Source organism: Anomaloglossus baeobatrachus, chromosome 7 (genome assembly GCF_048569485.1).
Source record: "Anomaloglossus baeobatrachus isolate aAnoBae1 chromosome 7, aAnoBae1.hap1, whole genome shotgun sequence".
Taxonomy (NCBI): domain Eukaryota; kingdom Metazoa; phylum Chordata; class Amphibia; order Anura; family Aromobatidae; genus Anomaloglossus; species Anomaloglossus baeobatrachus.
This window is the reverse complement of record NC_134359.1, coordinates 46,376,594-46,395,185: the sequence shown is the minus strand read 5'-3', so window position 1 is coordinate 46,395,185 and position 18,592 is coordinate 46,376,594. Positions and strand designations below refer to the sequence as shown.

The 18,592-nt window shown below is 43.0% G+C and overlaps 1 protein-coding gene across 2 annotated transcripts in view; it reads left to right on the top strand.

The window, feature by feature from the left end:
* The window catches only part of KCNH7 (potassium voltage-gated channel subfamily H member 7), a 493,602-nt gene that overhangs the window by 419,515 nt on the left and 55,495 nt on the right, over positions 1-18,592 (top strand). The gene's annotated exons all lie outside the window — the stretch shown is intronic.

The following is an 18,592-nucleotide window of genomic DNA, read 5'->3' as shown; positions in this document are numbered from 1 at the left end:
ATGTTAACTTCTGATATAAAAACCTTAAAGGGAACCTGTGATGTCTCCTGACTGTTCCAAACTGCTAGTATAGTGTTGCACCAATTCCTTTTATCTATAAGGGTGTTTCATGTGCCATACTGATGATGCATTGTCATGAGTGTGTCACGTCTGCAGGTTACTACTTGTATTGGAGTCGATTACTTTTAGTTGATGCTGAAAGGGTTAAGGACTCTTTCCCTTTTGGCTGAGATTACTCATAGCCTTATCACAGCTGCAACATCTTGTAATCACACCCTTCCACAATATTTATCCACTCCTGGCTTTACTCCATGTCGGTGATAGAATTTTCTATACTGACCACTTTGAATGAGCCAGTATCTGAAAAAGCTGAGATGTCATTTTAGCTGCAACTGAGAAGTTTCCTGCTGGAAAAACTTAGGATTGCTATTATGTTGTGTCTTTCCCCATCTGTTTCTCTTACCTTATTTGTGTTGTCTTATTGTAGTAGTGGGGACTATTACCTCGCTGCCCTAGCCACTAACCAGTGTAAGTTCAGGGTCACCGAAGGCCTAGGCACTTGATGGCGCTCAGGGGGAAGGACCCATCAAGGGACATTAGAGCATTAGAGAGTGCAGAGATCAGCCACAGATGGGGACCCCACTCCCCTCTTCCTATCACCAGGGCCTTACTTAAACATCTCCCCTGGTTTTCTCACTCTGTTGCGCCACACATCGGACGTTGCCTTGCCCGACATGCAATCTTTCAAGAATTTACATTTATTCTGTAGTGTCACATGTGCGAATGAGTCAGGACTACACCAGTGGGGCGTGTCTTCTCCTGAAATAGTCCTCACTCAGATCCTCTAATCCTGCCTCTCCAGGCATGATTGACAGCCTGCATAGCAGTCCTACCATAACAAGTATTGTATGCAGGCTGCCAATCATACGCAGGGAAGCATGATTAGAAGATTTGAGGCCTCCTAGGCCAATCCTTCCTCCTGAATATGATAAAAGATATCAAACACCTTTTTAGAATAAAGAAATTGCATCTACGCTGATATGGAAATGGTTGGAAACAGTAAGGGGACCGAGGGGATTCACTTTAACATTGTGATGACACACTTGTATACAGTAAATGGAGAGGTAGTCAGACAGGCCAAGATCATAAACCAGGAGGTCACGACAGTACACGGGGGCAGACAAAGGCGAGGTCAAGATACAAGCTGAAGCTCAGGGTACCAGGAAAGCACGTACAAAATACAGGGAGCAGGCGGGGACGTGGTCAGGAGGAAGTCTGAGGTGAGAAGCTGGGAAGTCACAACAGGAACAGGGGAGAACAGGCAGAGATGGATAAACAACACTCTGGAGTCGAGAGACCAAGACCAGAAGACTGAGCATCACGGGAGCCAACAGCACAACTGTAAACAGGAAGTACGACTGGCGGAGTCCTGAGTCAACACGCTCCCTAATGAAGCAGAACAGTCACCTGGAACGAGAAGCATCTGCAAGGGCACCTCCCAGAACCAGCGTGAAACCCAGTGCAGTGAAACAACCAGCAGAGCATTCATCCTGCAAAATGCTCTGCACCATAAGCAAATAAATACTGGCTCTGCAGGAGAGCATAGCAGAACAATACAGAATGTTCTGCACATAGGAGTCATGTCAAACATTTTTCATAATGTACCTCCTCTACTACTTTTGGTTTGGTGCTGGCTAAACCAAAACAGTGGCTCGGACGAATCAGAGTCAAGACAATGAGTTGGGGGCAATCCATTCATGTGCAAGGCATTGCATATGAAGAAAGTGCCCACTGGGAATTTGCAACCTGCATGGACAACGTCTCACCTGTCCTCCTCATCACCTGTGTTGCGCTGTCAGCAGTTTTAAAGGGTCAACAGTTCTTACAGATTCTCTATAAAAATGACGTTGTTTACTAATATTTGCAAAATGTAAAACTCTCTTCCCCTTGACCACAGTGATGCTTATACAACTTAGCTTTGAAGCGTAGGATGTCTGCCAGCATTGGGCCAGAAAACGAGCTCTGTGACAGCTGTCCCATCCTACAGGGAATCAACAGTGAGAGGCTGGTATCTGAGCTCTGATGTTAATATTATCCTCCGTTACATTTCTCCTCCAGATTCTACACATTCATACCAATTTTCTTTTTTTCATTATAATATCAACCTACTATTATCTCAACATGTGGATTCTGTTACTTGGGGATTTTAATAAGTTTTCAAAGTACGTCAAATTCTTAAAAAAAAAAATCCTTAATAGCAAATTTCTGCTTGAATGCTTGCCAATAAGGTTGACTGTTCCCAAGTGAACGTACTTCTATAAAGCCAGCAATAAACTTATTTTTTCAAAGTAAAGGCTCATTTTGGATCCTTCCTATAGTTCATGTCTGAAGTTGGCTGTTCTCTCGTGAGACTGTCTAAAAATTATGAATCTGTTTGATCAGTTCAGTTGGGTGAACGGTCCTTATGTCTAGCAAGACTTTGAGAACGTGGATCCTGAATCATTGAGGCGCTTAAATACTTTGTGGAAGGTAGAATAATTATGGTTAGCACTAAATTGCCCTACAGAAAAGCGAAACGATATCAGCGGTGTGTGCTTCTCAGAGATTGTGAAAGATGTAGAATAATTAATTTTAATACATTTCAACTGATGCGTCACGTTGACTAGTGAAACACTGAAGCTAGCAGGAGGAATAGCTTCAGTGCGCAGCTAGACAACTAACCACTAGCGTACGATAGAAGGTCACATTGACTAGGGAAACACTTAAGCTAGCAGTAGGAATAGATTCAGTGCGCAGTTAGATGACTAACCACTAGAGGGCGATAGTATAGTTAGCAAGCTGGGTCTGCAACAGGAGGTCTTGTCAATAGTACAGGAGAAACCAAAGACGCTGTCAGGTGATAGCCAGGGATCAGAAGCTGGGAGGTCACGTAAAAAGCAGCAGGGAGAAACGGAGCCGAGGTCAAAAACGAAGATACAGGTCGGAGGCCGGGAAGTCAAAGTAACGTAGGAGGGTGAGGAGTCATGGGTCGGGACTGACTTAAGATAAACAGGATTAGGATAAACAGGCAAGACCGAGGAGTCAGGGAATGGGACATATGAACAGCGAGTTTGACACTGGTCAGGACAAGGTAGCAAGAAGGCAGGACAGATCAAAGTTAACTCACGCGAGCCAGGCACGCATGCTGCAGAGCAGGAACTATTACTGGTGATGTTCCGGGGGAGCAGCGCCAGGATATAGTAGCCTGTCCTCCGAAAAGAGGCAGAATGGAATTAACCCCTCCCATGACCTGAAACCCTAGGATAGGATACAAACAAAGGCTCAGCAGTGACTGAGCCAGGCATGAATTATAACACGATGGAAGACAAGTAGAGGGAGGTGAGAACTGTAAAGAACAACTTTCAGAACAGGCAGAAAATCTTTCCGACTGTCTTCATAAAGACGTTCTTTTGAATTCCGCAGAAGAATTGTATACAGAGTATCCCGCGATCACAAACAATGGACTACTACATCAGAAATTGTCCAAAAGTTGCTTTCCAAAATGAAAAAGCATGAATATAAAGCAAAAGATTGTTATTAGGTAACATTTTAAAGTGCTATTCTCATTGTCTCTCTTCAGGAGTGTACTTCTCCTTTTCCTCCCAGATTGAAAATTTGGGCAAATGACATGGCTGAGTCACTAGCCCAAACTTTGCATTTGTGCATGTAGCAGACTTTGCCTCTGTCACATCGTAGGAGAGCAGAGACGCTGAACCTCACTGGGTGAGATGCTTCCAGCGTTAGAGTGGTGCTTTTAAGTGCTGTGCTCCCGGCCTGGACTGGCCACCTCAGAGTATAGAAGTGGGCAGTAAACTAGGCAATGAGTAGTATACAATAAAATTAAATATTCCTCTGTTCTTGGGAACAGAGAGGATTTTTAATGAGAGGTAAATTGCAAAGTACCATACTTTTCAGATTATAAGAAGCACCCCAAATTTAAAAAAAATAGGAAATAAAGACATTTTAATGTTAAAAAGGGGTGGGGGGGGGTCTGTCTTACAATCCTGGAGTCCAGTTTATAATTTGGATACAGCTTACTGGGGGGGCATGATGGTGGCGGTGGAGCGGGGTCCCAGGGGGCAGGTAGGTTCGCAGCTGAAGGACGGTGGCAGCACAGGGCTGGGAGGAACAGGGGTTTTGCAGCGGTGCGATACAGGCACCATTGATCTCTAGGCAATGGACACAAGGGGCTTCAGGAAAATGGCTGTGGAGGCAGCACATGTGCAGATTGAGATCTCGGAGAGCCAAGACCTCAATCTTAGCATGCACCGCTTCCGACGCGATAGACTTCAGGAAAATAGCTGTGGGGGGTGCATGCGCAGATTGAGATCACGGCTCTCAGAGATGACTCTGTGCACATGCTTCCTCCACAGCCATTTTCCTGAAGCCCATTGCATCCACTGCCCGGAGATCAATGGCACCTGCATCACAACGCCGTGACACCCTTTAATCCCAACCTCAGGCCCGCAGCATTGCCCTACTCATACCACCATCCTTTAGCTGTGACCCCACTCCACCACCGCCACACACCCCCATCCCCCGGTGAGCTTGTTTTTCTATGCACTTTGTAATTTTACCTATTTATGATTATGAGAAACCCCCATTAATTTAATTAACAAAAATATTTTACCAGTAAACAAAATCATAGAGAAAATGCATAAGTAATTGAGGATTATTTTATATTCTCCATAAACAATTTACCAAATGAGAAATTAGCTCCTAAGAAATTCTTGTTGTGCATCTGAAGTCCATGTGTCATGGCGACTCCAGACTCTATTCACATTGCAGAGTCTGGCAGTCAACCTGTTGCTTCAGCCAGAGTCGGGCGTTGACTGTTTTGTGCTCTCTGCTCTTCGGTTTAGTAGGAGTTAATTCCTGCTGGCTGGTGCATTGCTGCTGGGGTCACAGGTTGTAGACGTCCTATCACAGCTGCCACCACATTTAAATCATGGTGGAACCCAGCTTCACATGCCGAAGATAGCACTAGCTCTGCTCCAGCGTTATCAGTCTTTGTGCGTGGTGACCCAATAGTTGGTAAACTGTTGTATGCTATTTGGTGTGCTGTGAAAATATCCTTGTTGTTTGTTTATTTTCTCCCTCTACTTTATTTCTCCCTGAGCACATATTGCCTTGCTTACAGTTAGTTTGAGCCTTGATTTTCTCCTGTCTGTCGTATTTGTGGGACTCTTTACTTCTGTACCAGCCCTCTCCAGGAGTGGGAGAGCGGGGGTGTTAGACCAGGGCTACTCAGGAGTCATGGTCACGTTAGCGGTCCAGACCTGGCTACCATTGAGCCTACCTCTGGAATATGGGACAGTTTAGGGTCCCTAGCCTGAGAGCCAGTCTAGGCACCCTTACCCCTGGTTACCGTGTCATACCCGTGACACCATGTGAGGAGCATTGACATACCTAATCTGAACCTTTACTATACTATGTGCCCTTTACAGAAAAATTAAGAGTGACCATACAGTACATCCACCACTTACCGAAAAGAAAAAAAGGTAGAAGTCCAGCTCTGACATAAGAAATCTTTATTTTATCCAGTTCATATACAGTGCATCATAAGGCAGACAGTGAATGCATGGCTTGCGTATTCAACGCGTTTCAGGTGTACTCACCACCCGTACTCATGATGACCCTTTTATGCTGTTGAAATCAATTTCTATTTAGATCCCAAAGAGAATATTAATCTTTAGGAGGTCACTGACTCTGAGTTGTCTTATATTTTTATGGAGTACGCATATTACATAATCCTTTATTTGTTTGTTCTTCCATTTTTCATAGCTAGATGAAATACTAAAGATGCCCATATACATTAGAATAATGCCGCCCGAAGCCAAGGCTATCGATTTTGACTTAACTGGCCGTAATCCTGGCCCCATTGTGTTTGGGAGAATGCCAACTCTTTCCTGACAGCAGCTGTTGGGGAAAGTAAGATCAGGCACATTGGACTTCAGTATGCCTGATCTCTAGTTCTTATGGAAGAAAAGCCTCTGCCAGGGATTTATTTCCGCAGATTAGTCCTCACTCCACATTGAGAACACATATCGGGTTGAGCATTCTTGTCTATTGGGATGGTGGTGCGAATAGCTGAGCTGTTGCTCAAAACAGCACCTTAAATTTTAACAAGTCCTCCACATATAAGAACCAATTACATATAGCTTCTAAGCCTATGGAGTCAGTCCATAGGTGGTGCTAGGGTAGGCTGTTGAACAGTTCTGGGATGCAGCAAGTGAGGGAAGGTATAGAAGAACATGCAGCCCTGAAATGATAAAAGTACGGGATTACCTTGGTTTTGTAAGTGGACAGGAGAGAATGTCCTATATGTGGACAGTGGCATGTAAAAGTCTGGGCACCCCTGGACAAAATTACTGTTATTGTAAATCAAGTTGAAGATGAAATGATCTCTAATAGGCATAAAGTAAAAGAGGACATATTTTCTTTGTATTTTAGGCAAAGTAAACACTATATTATTTTTATCTTTTACATTTTAAAAATGGAAAATTGGCCGATGCAAAAGTTTGGGCACTCTTGAAGATTTGTGTGCTCGGATAACCGACCAGGAATTCAGATCTTAATTAGCCTGTTAGGGATATGGCTTGTCCACCATCATTATTAGGAAAGGCCAGGTGATGCTAATTTCACAGCTTTATAAAAACCCAGCCTGTAAAAAAAAGCCAAAAAGCAGCAGTCTTGGGTTCTTCTAAGCAGCTGCCTAGCACTCTGAAAATAAAAATGGTGGAGGCCCACAAAGCAGAAGAAGGCTATAAGAAGATAGCAAAGAGTTATCAAGTTGCCTTTTCCTCAGTTCAAAATATAATTAAGAAATGACAGTTACCAGGAACATTGGAGGTCAAGATAACTATCCATTTTTCAGCAGGATCAATCAAAAAATATATGGTATGTTTACAAAGCAGCTGAAAACCATTTAATGTTGTAGATTGATGTTAATATCTGAATGACTGAACTTAACTACGTTACAATGGCCGCTCATTGGCTAGCAATGCTTGTCCAAGCCCCAGTAGGGGCAACATGTCACAATTCCAACATCTACATAGAGTTGGTTGTTTATGGGGTTTTGTTTCCAGTTTCCACTCATATTCTAAATATAGGATTGATTTAAAAGGGTTGTCCACTTAGAAAAAAAAATCTTTTGATGAGTTTGAATGTTCCAATAAACTTGTAGTAACAAAGTTTTTCCGATCTCCAACTGGATGTGTTGATCCGAAGGTCCGGCATATGATATGCATGGGCTGGCTTAGTTATTCAGATAAGCCAGTCAGCCAGCCCCCTTTATAGGCTGACGGTCACCGCTGACAGCCAGCCCCCTTTCGGCTTACTGAAAATGAGCCGATACTGTAAACTCTCTCTTTTGTTGAATATAAGATGGTAGCAAAACTATAAGGTTCAAGGACTGATGCTGATATTTGGAGATCGAGACGCCTTTATTAATATAAGAATATTAGTAAATTCCACAAAGAATTGTAATCAAAATGATTTATTGCAAAATAGGTTTATTAGCAAAATGTGCAAACTTTCTGCTGTGTGCAATAAAGCAATGAAACAAAATAAGTATCTGTAGTGCTTATTAGAGCACATTTGGCTCTTATGACCTGCTGCAGACATGGTGCACAGCCAGAAACCAGCTTATGGCAACATTCATAAGGAACCTTAGCCCATTCCTTATGGACAAGGACCTCTGGTTCACTAATATTCTTGGGTTTGCTGCAACTGCCTTCTATTTAGCAAACAGTTTGCAGGCTTTCTTGTGCATCATCTTTAGAAGAGGCTTCCTTATGGGATGACAGCCATGCAGACCAATTTAATGCAGTTTGCAGCGTATGGTCTGAGAACTGACAGGCTGACCCCACCCCACCCCTGTAACCTTTGCAGCAATGCTGGCTGCACTCATATGTCTATTTTGAAAAGACAACCTCTGGATATGACGCTGAGCACGTGCACTCAACTGCTTTGGTTGACCATGGATAGGCCTTTTCTGAGTGGATCCTGTCTTGTTATACTGCTATATGGTCTTGGCCACCATGCTGCAACTCAGTTTCAGGGTGTTGGCAATCTTCTTATAGCTTTGGCCATCTTTATGTAGAGCAACAATTCTTTTTTTCAGATCCTCAGAGAATTCTTTGCCATGAGGAGCCATGTTGAACTTCCAGTGATCAATGTGAGAGAGTGTGTGAGAGATAACACCAAATGTAACATCCCTGCTCCCCAATCACACCTGTGACCTAATGAGTCACATGACAACGGGGAGGGAGAATGGCTATTTGGGCTGTATTTGGCCATTTTCACTTGGGGGTGTACTTACGTTTGTTGCCGGCGGTTTAGACATTAATTGCTGTGTGTTGAGTTCATTAGAGGACACCAAATTTACACTGTTATACAAGATGTACACTGACACTGTACATTGTATCACAGGGTCAGATCTTCAGTGTTGTCCCATGAAAAGATAGAATAAAATATTTCCAAAAATGTGAGGGGTGTACTTATGCTATATACTGTACACAAACACTTTAATTAGTTTCATTGTAAGTGGCCCTTTGTGTATGTGTCTGAAATAAGACTAAGGGCGGCTTTGCACGTTGCAACATCGCACGTGCGATGTCGGTGGGGTCAAATCAAAAGTGATGGCACATCTGGCGTCACTTTCGACATCGTTGTGTGTAAATTCTAGATGATATGATAAATGAGCGCAAAAGCGTCGTTATCGTATCATTGGTGCAGGCTCCGACTTTTCCATAATTTTGCTGCAGCGGTGGTACGATGTTGTTCCTTGTTCCTGCAGCAGCACACATCGCTGTGTGTTACGTCGCAGGAGCGAGGAACTTCACCTTACCTGCCGCCGGCGGCTCTACGGAAGGAAGGAGGTGGGCGGGATGTTTACATCCTGCTCATCTCCGCCCCTCCGCCGCTATTGGCCGCCTGCCGTGTGACGTCGCTATGACGCCGCACGACCCGCCCCGTTAGGAAGGAGGCGGGTCGCCGGCCAGAGCGACGGTCGCAGGGCAGGTGAGTGCATGTGAAGCTGGCGTAGCGATAATTTTCACTACGCCAGCTATCACAAGATATCGTACCTGCGACGGGGCGGGGACTATCGCGTGCGACATCACAGCATCGGCTTGCGATGTCGCAACGTGCAAAGCCCGCCTAAGAGTACAAAAACCTGCATAAAATAGGTTGTGAGATGTCACTGTGTGTATCCATCAGCAGCGTTCACTTGGTTTGATGCATTTTCTTCTCAGCCATGTGGAATTGAACACTTCATTGAGAAGCAATGGTTGTTCTCTCTGTCGGGTTATGTAAACAGCTGGCGCTGAACCACTAGAGGTAAAATATATTTTATTTATCATTAGGATATATCTATATAGTTTCTTAGTGGGTCACAATGCCTAAAATGCAAACTTCATCAAATATGAAAATGCATTTTGTAAAATTAATGAAGATGGAGGCTTTGTAAAAATTTTATTAAGTCTCTTATCCAGCGTGTGCCGAGTTATTATAGAGCCTCCTTTATTTTATGATCCTATAAAAGCCTAATGCCAGAGAAACCCTATAAATCTGGGTTTGTTTTCAATTAACCACTGTTTGTTCACTATATCTTCCAGCACTCAAGAAAGCCGGGATATGAGACGCGGTTTGGTTGGGTCATCACTCGGCAATAGCTACAAGATCATCTCAATAAATTAGAATATCATCAAAAAGTTAATTTATTTCAATAATTCAATGCAAATAGGAAAACGCATGTATTATATAGAGTCATTACACACAGAAGGATCTATTCCTATATATTATATAGTTATTACACACAGAGTGATCTATTTCTATATATTATATAGTCATTACACACAGAGTGATCTATTTCTAAATTTATATAGAGTCATTACAGAGTTATCCATTCCTATATGTTATATAGAGTCATTACACACAGAAGGATCTATTCCTATAAATTATAGAGTCATTACACTCAGAGTGATTTATTTCTATATATTATATAGAGTCATTACACGCAGAGGGATCTATTCTTATATATCATATAGAGTCATTACACACAGAGGGTTCTATTCCTATATATTATATAGCGTCATTATACACACAGTGATCTATTCCTATATATTATATAGCGTCATTATACACACAGTGATCTATTCCTATATATTATATAGTCATTACACACAGAGGGCTCTATTTCTATATATTATATAGAGTCATTACACACAGAGTGATCTATTCCTATATGTTATATAGAGTCATTACACACAGAGGGATGTATTCCTATATATTATATAGAGTCATTACACACAGAGGGTTCTATTCCTATATATTATATAGCGTCATTACACACAGAGTGATCTATTCCTATATATTATATAGCGTCATTACACACAGAGGGATCTATTTCTATATATTATATAGAATCATTACACACAGAGGGATCTATTTCACATGTTTATTATATATTATATAGAGTCATTACACACACAGGGATCTATTTCTATATATTATATATAGTCATTACACACAGAGGGATCTATTCCTATATATTATATAGAGTCATTACACACAGAGTGATCTACTTCACGTGGTTTTTTTTATGTTGATGATTATGGCTTACAGCCAATGAAAACCTAAAAGTCATTATCTCAGAAAATTAGAATATTATATAAGAACAACTGAAAAAAATGATTTTAGACTCAGAAATGTTGGCTTCTACTGAAAAGTCTGTACAGTAAATGCCTCAATACTTGGTCAGGGCTCCTTTTGTATGAATTACTGCATCAATGTGGTGTGGCATGGAGGTGATCAGCCTGTGGCACTGCTGAGGTGTTCTGGAAGCCCAGGTTGCTTTCATAGCAGCCTTCAGCTCGTCTGCATTGTTGGGTCTGGTGTCTCTCATCTTCCTCTTGGCAATGGGTTTAGGTCAGGCGAGTTTGCTGGCCAATCAAGCACAGTGATACTGTGGTTAGTAAATCAGGTATTGGTACTTTTGGCAGTGTGGACAGGGGCCAAGTTCTGCTGGAAAATGATATTTCCATCTCCAAAAAGCTTGTCGGCAGAGGGAAGCATGAAGTGCTCTAAAATGTTGTGGTAGACGGCTGCGCTGACTTTGGACTTGATAAAACACAGTGGACCTACACCAGCAGATGACATGGCTCCCCAAACCATCACTGATTGAGGACACTTCACATTGAGTGGCTTGACACATGGAATGCGACACTTGTAGCCCATGTCCTGGATACATCTGTGTGTGGTGGCTCTTGAAGCACTGACTCTAGCAGCAGTCCACTCCTTGTGAATCTCCCCCACATTTTTGAATAGCCTTTTCTTAACAATCCTATTAAGGCTGCGGTTATCCCGGTTGCTTGTTGACCCTTTTCTACCACACTTTTTCCTTCCACTCAATACTATATTAATATGCTTGGATACAGCACTCTGTGAACAGCCAGCTTCTTTAGCAATAAGCTTTTGTGACTTACCCTCCTTGTGGAATGTGTCATTGACTGCCTTCTGGACATCTGTCAAGTCAGCAGTCTTCCCCATGAGTGTGTAGTCTACTGAACCAGACTAAGGGACCATTGTAAATGCTTAGGAAGCCTTTGCAGGTGTTTTGTGGTAATTATTGTAATTTTCTGGGATAATGACTTTTGGGTTTTCATTGGTTGTAAGCCATAATCATCAACATTAACAGAAATAAAGACTTGAAATTCATCCCTCTGTGTGTAATGACGCTATACAATATATAGGAATAGTTCCCTCTGTGTGTAATGACTCTACAGTATACAGTTAGGTCCAGAAATATTTGGACAGTGACACAAGTTTTGTTATTTTAGCTGTTTACAAAAACATGTTCAGAAATACAATTATATATATAATATGGGCTGAAAGTGCACACTCCCAGCTGCAATATGAGAGTTTTCACATCCAAATCGGAGAAAGGGTTTAGGAATCATAGCTCTGTAATGCATAGCCTCCTCTTTTTCAAGGGACCAAAAGTAATTGGACAAGGGACTCTAAGGGCTGCAATTAACTCTGAAGGCGTCTCCCTCGTTAACCTGTAATCAATGAAGTAGTTAAAAGGTCTGGGGTTGATTACAGGTGTGTGGTTTTGCATTTGGAAGCTGTTGCTGTGACCAGACAACATTCGGTCTAAGGAACTCTCCATTGAGGTGAAGCAGAACATCCTGAGGCTGAAAAAAAAGAAAAAATCCATCAGAGAGATAGCAGACATGCTTGGAGTAGCAAAATCAACAGTCGGGTACATTCTGAGAAAAAAGGAATTGACTGGTGAGCTTGGGAACTCAAAAAGGCCTGGGCGTCCACGGATGACAACAGTGGTGGATGATCGCCGCATACTTTCTTTGGTGAAGAAGAACCCGTTCACAACATCAACTGAAGTCCAGAACACTCTCAGTGAAGTAGGTGTATCTGTCAACAATAAAGAGAACACTCCATGAAAGTAAATACAAAGGGTTCACATCTAGATGCAAACCATTCATCAATTCCAAAAATAGACAGGCCAGAGTTAAATTTGCTGAAAAACACCTCATGAAGCCAGCTCAGTTCTGGAAAAGTATTCTATGGACAGATGAGACAAAGATCAACCTGTACCAGAATGATGAGAAGAAAAAAGTTTGGAGAAGAAAGGGAACGGCACATGATCCAAGGCACACCACATTCTCTGTAAAACATGGTGGAGGCAACGTGATGGCATGGGCATGCATGGCTTTCAATGGCACTGGGTCACTTGTGTTTATTGATGACATAACAGCAGACAAGAGTAGCCGGATGAATTCTGAAGTGTACCGGGATATACTTTCAGCCCAGATTCAGCCAAATGCCGCAAAGTTGATCGGACGGCGCTTCATAGTACAGATGGACAATGACCCCAAGCATACAGCCAAAGCTACCCAGGAGTTCATGAGTGCAAACAAGTGGAACATTCTGCAATGGCCAAGTCAATCACCAGATCTTAACCCAATTGAGCATGCATTTCACTTGCTCAAATCCAGACTTAAGACGGAAAGACCCACAAACAAGCAAGACCTGAAAGCTGCGGCTGTAAAGGCCTGGCAAAGCATTAAGAAGGAGGAAACTCAACGTTTGGTGATGTCCATGGGTTCCAGACTTAAGGCAGTGATTGCCTCCAAAGGATTCGCAACAAAATATTGAAAATAAAAATATTTTGTTTGGGTTTGGTTTATTTGTCCAATTACTTTTGACCTCCTAAAATGTGGAGTGTTTGTAAAGAAATGTGTACAATTCCTACAATTTCTATCAGATATTTTTGTTCAAACCTTCAAATTAAACGTTACAATCTGCACTTGAATTCTGTTGTAGAGGTTTCATTTCAAATCCAATGTGGTGGCATGCAGAGCCCAACTCGCGAAAATTGTGTCACTGTCCAAATATTTCTGGACCTAACTGTATAATATATAGACAGAGATCCCTTTGTGTGTAATGAATCTATATAATTATTATTATTTATTATTATAGCGCCATTTATTCCATATAGCGCTTTACATGTGAAAGAGGGTGTACGTACAACAATCATTAACAGTACAAAACAGACTGGTATAGGAGGAGAGATAATATATAGGAATAGATCCCTCTGTGTGTAATGACTCCATATAATATATAGGAATATATCCCTCTGTGTATAATGACTCTATATAATATATAGGAATAGATCACTCTGTGTGTAATGACTCTATATAATATATGCATTTGCATTTTTGTATCGAATTACTGAAATAAATTAACTTTTTGATGATATTCTAATTTATTGAGATATACTTGTATTTAAATTAAGCCAGTCTTTAAAGCACCACACCACCATTTTTTTTTTTATTTCACCACTGGAGTGGTTTTTAAATCTAAGGTACATGATCCTACTCTCATAGTTACCTGCCGCCATCTTCACCTTCTAGCTGCGCGGCCACCATTGGTCTTTTTCAGTTTGTGACCTGCTGGCTGCTCCAGTGTTTCATAGAGGTTACGTCTCTATGGGAGACTTGTTCTGATCTAGTTCTTACATCGTTCTGATCTCATTCTGGCTTAGTTCTGGTCTCATTCTGACCTCATTCTGGTCTCATTCTGGCCAGTTATGACCTCATTCTGGTCTCATTCTGACCAGTTATGACCTCGTTCTGGTCTCATTCTGGCCAGGTTATGACCTCGTTCTGGTCTCATTCTGGCCATCATTCTGACCTCCTTCTGGTCTCATTTTGGCCAGGTTATGACCTCGTTCTGGTCTCATTCTGACCTCGTTCTGGTCTCATTCTGACCTCGTTCTGGTCTCATTCTGGCCATCATTCTGACCTCCTTCTGGTCTCATTTTGGCCAGGTTATGACCTCGTTCTGGTCTCATTCTGACCTCGTTCTGGTCTCATTCTGACCTCGTTCTGGTCTCATTCTGGCCATCATTCTGACCTCGTTCTGGTCTCCTTCTGGCCAGGTTATGACCTCGTTCTGGTCTCATTCTGACCTCGTACTGGTCTCATTCTGACCTCGTTCTGGTCTCATTCTGGCCAGGTTATGACCTCGTTCTGGTCTCATTCTGACCTCGTTCTGGTCTCATTCTGGCCAGGTTATGACCTCGTTCTGGTCTCATTCTGACCTCGTTCTGGTCTCATTCTGACCTCGTTCTGGTCTCATTCTGACCTCGTTCTGGTCTCATTCTGACCTCGTTTTGGTCTCATTCTGACCTCGTTCTCGCATCGTTCTGGCCTTGCTCTGATTTTATTCTGGACTCATTCTGGCCTTGTTCTGGTCTTGTTCTGGCTCTTTTGCAATGAGATCTTGTGACAGAACCTCTGACTTGTCACAAGATGGTACTGCGAGACCGGAGTGACGTCTGCAAAAGGTGAAACCACCGGAAGGGGAGTATAATACTGAGGGCAGGGGGCTTAGATTAGAAGCAGCACTACAGCACTAATAAAAAAAATGCTGGAATGCTGGAGTGTTGCTTTAATGGTGTAGAGAACCTCCTTTTTTTATTTGATTTCTTTGTGGGGTGGCTTTGGTCAGTAGTTATTTATAAGCTAAACCTTTAACTTTTTTCTGGGCTACTAAGTTTTCAAAACAGTAACACGAATTCTCTACATAAAGAAGAAGAAAGAGCAATTGTCAAGACATCTACAGAGATGTCTTTCTTTACCTTTCACTCTTGCCTCAGTAGAGATGTCTGTTGGACAATGGCCTGCTTTGGAATAAAACCAGATTTTGAGATACTCCATGAAGTAGATTTTTATTCTGTATGTAGCCACCTGTTGGGTTTGACAGGAGATGCAGCCTGCCATGAACCAGCATTTCACACTAATATATTGCGCTAGTATCTTCAGAAATTGAAGTCCTACATATTAACAAAATTCTTGGAAAGATAAGGGTTGGAGTGATACGTGTGATTTAGTTACAAATACCAAGTATTGTAAAAGTACAGTAAAAAACTAAGATGCAACCAATCGGTCTGATTGTGCTTGACATCACATAAGCTGATATGAAAAAAAGTGTGCAGTGTATCCTCATGTAATTTTTTTGGAAGGGATACTGATGAATGCAGTCTGGCGGTTTTATAATGTTATCTAATATATAAAGCTGTGTGTATGTATGTATATATGTATGTGTGTGTTTGTGTGTATGTATGTATGTCTATGTATATGTCGCGGGCGGAGGAGGGGACGCCGCTCTCTCCCTTCTGCTCGGGTCCGGCTGGCACTGCGGCCTGCTGCTGCCGCTGCTCGGTGGCTCGAGCGATGGGCCGGATCCCGGGGACTCGAGCGGCGCTCCTCGCCCGTGAGTGAAAAGGGGTTGTTGTTTTTGGGTGTGGGGGTTGTTTATTGTCCGTGACGCCACTCGCGGTTGTGGTGATTTGTTAATACCACCGCTGCTCTGTATGGGGATCCCGGGAAGGATGGTATGGAGCAGCCAGTTGTTATGTTGCCCCTCCGTGGGTAGGGGTTGGTGATCCCGGGGCCCAGTGATGAGGTGGCAGATGCAGGGCTTGGTGGGCGCAGGGACGCGGGGGCAGCGCTGTGCCTTGCGGCACTGTGGGACTCACTCAGCCTGAGACGATGACACAGTTCTCGGTAAAACACACGGCTGGAAAGACGGTTCCCACGGACGGCTGCACTTGCTTTCCCCAGTAGGTGACGGTGACGGTCCCTCTGTCCTGCACCTAAAGTGATGATGGTTGCGATGGGTTCCCACCGGTAACCCGCTCCCCGGCTTCAAGCTGGACCAAAGGAGCCCTACTTTGCCCGCAGGCGCTGGCCCTGAGAAACTGGTGCCCTGGCGGTGGCGGTGTCTCTCCTCAATGGTTGGACTGTTGCCTTCAATCGGGACTTAGTTGTTTGGAGACAGACGTCCCCTTCACTGATGGATTTGGCAAATTTACGGCGACTCCTAGCCTTGCCGGGGTCCGAGAGGCCCCTGCCCTGGTGCTGACTGTTCTTCGTATACTGCTCCAGACCGCCGGGCCACTACCCGTCCGCGGTCCTTCCAGCAACCTCCGAGCAGTCCCCCTCCGGACTGTCACTGCCGTTGCTGACCTTGCTGACACTGTCCAGGCACACAGCCGGACCAACTTCAGGCTTTCTTACAGACACTTTTACTCTTTTCTTCTGTTTCTCTACTACTTCACTTCCACTTCACTTAGCTCCTCTACCACTTCCTTCTACTTTCCTCCCCTCAACTGCACTCTATCTTGTTCTTGTCTTGCTTCCTCTCACTTTCACTTCCCTCACTTCACTCTGTTTTCTCCTTCTACTTCCTCCTCCTAGACTCATCTGCCTGGTTCTTCCCGCCTCCAGGGCTGTGTACTCCTCGGTGGGCGGAGCCAACCGCCTGGCCCACCCCCTGGTGTGAACATCAGCCCCTGGAGGAAGGCAACAAGGATTTCGGTAGCCTTGATGTTCCTAACTGGGGTGTAGGGTGTGGTGGTGTGATGACCTGTGACCCCTGGCTTGCCCAGGGTGTCACATATATATGTGAGTGAGTGTGTGTGTGTATGTGTGTGTGTTTATGTATGTATGTCTGTACGTATGTATGTGTGTATGTATGTATCTGTGTGTGTATGTATGTATGTATCTGTATGTATCTGTGTGTGTATGTATGTATGCGTGTGTGTATGTATGTATGTCCGCTAAAAGAATCTGCACCGTCGCATTTACAATCACAAAATTTCGCACAGATACCCCATCTGACTCAGTTAAAGTCATAGATTTTTTGAGGGAAAAATTTAACCCTGCACTTTACAGTTATTTACCAAAAAAACCTCCTTACATTAAAGCCAATGGAGCTGGGAGCTAAAGGTCATTAACAGGAGCTGTGATTGGTTGCTATAGGCAATGAAGGACATTCTTAGTATAAGAAGCTTATGTGTGAGGTAATATGATATCGGTAGAGACAGACACACACAGAAACAGGGAGAGACAGACAGACAAAGACTGAGAGAGACAGGCAGACAGACAGGCAGACACAGGCAGGCAGTCAGAGACAGAGTGAGAGACAGAGACAGGCAGACTGACAGAGACAGAAAGTCAGACCGAGACAAGCAAAAAGACAGAGAGAGACAGACAGAGGCAGACAGAGCCAGGCAGAGACAGACAGAGCCAGGCAGACAGAGACAGGCAGAGACAGGCAGACAGAGACAGGCAGACAGAGAGACAGACAGAAGCAGACAGTGAGAGACAGAGACAGACAGGCAGAATGACAGAGAGAGACAGCTACAGAAACAGAGAGAGAGACAGAGACAGAGAGGGAGAGAAACAGACAGACAGTTACTATCCTGGGCAATGCCGGCTACTACAGCTCGTAGATTATATTAGCAGAAGAAGACCTTAGAGTCTAGCAGTCAAATAAGGAGGACCAGCCGTCAAATTTACTAGATAGTGAATGCCCTGTATTCCCCAAAGAAATGTGTCCTCTATATATCAGCATCCAATTCACTTAAGATATGTGTAAAATACGCTTCTAAAATATGTAGGACCCCATTCATTATTTCATTTGTATTTTTGAAGGTTGTTTTTTGGTGCTTTTTGCTGTTTTTAATTTGCGCCTAATTCTTTTTTTCATTTTCACCTTTTTAAAATGTAATTTTATGTGTTCTCCTGTTTACTTTTATGGTCGTCACTATGGGTAAGGTTTGGGGTTCCCGGATGTATTCAGCTGATTCATCGATTGTAGTTTTTGAAAAGTTGCACATATTTTTCTCAGTTGTATTTCATTGTATGTACACTCGTATTTTTGTCACCAACTAAAATGTCGCAAAAAAGATTAAAGACAAAAAATACAGAGTATTTTACTTTTGCACAAAATGCAAGTTTTTTTTTTATGAATCTGGCTCAAGAATCGACAGGAAGAAAAAAAATGGAAAAGTGACGTCCAAAAAATCGCAAATGACGAATCAGAAGCAAAGTATTTTAATTAGGAATTGTGACTGTAGTGTCAGAGAATAGAATCCATTTTGTTCTCATTGCGTCCATCTTGTCTTATAACTAATGATGTCATAGGGTTCAGCTAACACTGATGTGAGGGGAAGTTT